This window comes from Orycteropus afer, unplaced genomic scaffold, assembly GCF_000298275.1.
Source record: "Orycteropus afer afer isolate SDZICR_OR568_19922 unplaced genomic scaffold, OryAfe1.0 scaffold00230, whole genome shotgun sequence".
Classification (NCBI taxonomy): Eukaryota; Metazoa; Chordata; class Mammalia; order Tubulidentata; family Orycteropodidae; genus Orycteropus; species Orycteropus afer.
This window is the reverse complement of record NW_006921817.1, coordinates 4,653,230-4,656,773: the sequence shown is the minus strand read 5'-3', so window position 1 is coordinate 4,656,773 and position 3,544 is coordinate 4,653,230.

The window sequence follows — 3,544 nt, the reverse complement described above, 5'->3', positions numbered from 1 at the left end:
TGTTTTCTTTGGTCTGTCTCTCAATCTGTTGAAGGCACCTAAATATAATTCCTTTGAATTCCTTCTCAGGGAGTTCCAATGCTGCTTATTCCTCAGGGATGTGTTCTGGGTCTGTATCCTGCACCCTTGTTTCTACTGCTTTATCTTGCTTCTTTGTGTGGATTGTGGTGGTCTGTTGTCTCCAAGACATTGTGACTTTGTTGTATTTATATCTAATTGATCAGTGTATGTTGGAGTGATTTGCTGAAGATTTTTTTTTTTTTTTTTTTTTTTTATGTATCTGAGTAAGCAGGGTACCGTGCTCCTCTGTTCACTGGTTGGCAGCACTTATGTACTCACCACCTGACTCCTGTTAAGTGTGATAGAGAATGATTGTGGCTGAACAGATCTCTGTTAACTTTTCAGTCCTCAATGTCCAGTATGTCCTTTTAGTCCCAGGCAAGTAGAGCCTATTCTTTTGTTGTTGTTATGTGCCGTCGAGTCAGACCCGTCTCATAGTCACCCCATCCTTGGGTTTCTGAGGCAGTATCTCTATGGAAGTAGATTGCCCAACCTTCCTTCTGAGGAGTGGCTGGTGGGTTTGAACACCAACCTTCTGGTTAGTAGTCAAGTGCCTTAGGCACTACACTACCAGAGCTCCTGGAGCCTATTCTTATGTGCCTGGAATCTGAGATTACCCTGTTGCTTTAAATATCCAAAATGGTCAAGCCACTTGTAAACCTTTAAAATGGATGCCCCCTCCAGACAGCAAAAAGTCCACAGCTCAACCCATCTCTCTCTTTGCTGCTTCCCCTCTTATTCACCAGCCACCAGTTCAGTCCTCCATTCTGCCTCTGGCTAGCAGGGCCATTTTTAGGTTAATTCTTATATCCTAACCCCACTTGGCAGTACCAAGCTGTCACTGCTGTCAGGATCGCTGACCATCTGCAGCTACGTATGTCTCATTTTTTGGTGTTTTCATGCAGGTTCTTCTACTGGTTGTAGTTTAGTCCACTTCTGTATCCTTCCTTTCAAAGTTTAGGGATCCAGCTTTATCTTCCATATTTGTGTTAATTGATTCCTCTTTTCTTTGTTGAAGAGGGTCTGTGTAGTTTGTTTGCCTATTCTGGCATCTTACTAGAATGCCTGTTTCTAGGAATTTTAAAATTTAAATTTTCATTTATTCAATGACACAATGGTTTGTTGTTGTTTTTAGGTACTGACTAGGGACCATATGTACAACAGAACAAAACACTGTCAGGTCCTGAGCCATCCTCACAATTATTGCTATGCTTGAGCCCATTGCCAACTACTGTGTCAGTCCACCCCATTGAAACATTTCCCCTTTTCTCCTGACCCTCTACTTTCCCAACCATGATATTATTCTCCAGGAAATGGTCTCTTCTGACAACATGACCAAAGTAGGTGAAAAGAAATCTGGACATTCTCACTTCCAAGGAGCATTCTGGCTACACTTCTTCCAGGACAGATTTGTTCATTCTTGTGGCCATCCATAGTCTTTTCAGTATTCTTCACCAATACCACAATTCAAAGACATCAATTTTTCTTCAGTCTTTCACATGCATATGAAGTGATTGAAAATATAACTTGGGTTAGACACTTCTTAGTCTTCAAAGTGACATCTTGCTCCTCAACACTTTAAAGAAGTCTTTTGCAGCAGTTTTGCAGTATGATGTCTGATTTATTGACTGCTGCATCTACTGGTGTTGATTGTGGATCCAAGTAAAATAAAATCCCTGACAACCTCAAACTTTTCTCCATTAATTGTGTTGTTGCTTTTTACTCCAGTTGTGGGTTTTTTTTGTTTTATTTGTGCTGAGGTTTAAACTATATGAAGACTGCAGTCTTTGATGTTCATCGAGTGCTTCAAGTCATCTTCACTTTCAGCAAGCAAGGTTGTGTCATCTACATATCACAGGTTGTTAATGAGTTTTACTCCAACCCTGATGCCATATTCTTATTCATAATCCTGATTCTCAAATTATTTGCTCAGCATATGTATTAAATAAATATAGTGTGAGAATACAACCCTGACACACCCTTCCTAATTGTAAACCTTGTACTATTCCCTTGTTCTATTTAAACAACAACCTCTTGGTCTGTGTACAGGTTCTTCGTGAGCACAATTAACTTTTCTGGAATTCCTATTCTTCATAGTTTTATTCGTAATTTGTTATATTCCCACTCCACCTTAGTCTGGAAGCTCTGCTGACGCCTGTCCACCATGAAAAAATCTGATAGTATTTGAAATAGCAGTGGCAAAACCTCCAGCCTCACTGTGACAAGCAAGCCACTGCAGTATGACAAACTGACAGACAAATGGTGGAATGATTTTTAGTAGTTTATTATATAGTTTCCATATGTTTAATTGTTTTCCTTTTTTTTTTTTTTCATTGTTGTTATTTTCTGTCTTAATACTTTTAGGGTCTGAGAGAATGCTTCATATAATTTCAATCTTTTTTGAACTTGTGGAGACTTGTTTTGTGTCCTAGCATATGATGAACACTGGAAAAAGATCTATGTGTTCTGGGAAAGAATATATATTTTTCTGATACTGGGTGAAGTGTTCTATACATGGCCCTTAGGTCCAATGGCTTATGATTTTATTTAAGTTCTTCCTGTCCTTAGTGATCTTTTTTTAGATGTTGTGTCATTAACTGAAAGTGGTATATTGAAGTCCCTTACTATTATTGTGGAGTCATTTGATCTACTTTGGTCATGTTGTGAGAAGGGACCATTCCCTGAAGAAGGATATCACATTTGGTAAAGTGGAAGGTCAATGAAAAAGGGGAAGGCCTTCAATGAGATTGATTGACACAGTGGCCAAAATGATGGGCTCATATATAGCAAAGATTGTAAAGCTGGCATAGGATTGGGCAGTGTTTCATTCTGTTGTACATAGGGTCACTATAAGTTGGAGCTGATTTGTCAGCACCTAACAACAAAAGTCTATTTCTCCTTTCATATTAGTCTATGTTTCCTGTATTTTGCTGCATTGTTGTTAGGTGCATATAATTGTCATGTTTTCTTGCTGAACTGATACTCTTATTATCATTTAATGCCTTTCTTTATCTTTTGTAATAGACTTTGGTTTAAAGTCCCTTTTATTAGATATCAATATGGCCACACATGCTCGTTTTTGTTTCTTGATTGCATGAGGCATTTTTCTCCATCCTTTCAGTTTGTTTTTGTTCTTATGTCAAAGATGTGTTCCTTGTAGACGGCAAAATGATGGATCGTGGTGATTTTTTTTTTTTTTTTCTCTTATTCCATCTATCACTCTTTGCCTTTTTTTGTGGAACATGTAGACCATCTATATTTAAAGTTATTACTGAAAATAAAATGTCTGTATTAATCGTTTTATTTATTTAAGTATTTTTTAATTTTTAGTGTTCTGTATCTTCATTTTTTTAATCTGTTTTAATTATTGTGGCTGCTTTCTTGTGATTGGGATATCCGCTTCTGTAGTGATACTGCCTTGGAAACCAAAGGAGGGGTTGTTATGAGTCAGATCTGACTCAATAGCAGTGAGTTTTCTTTCTTT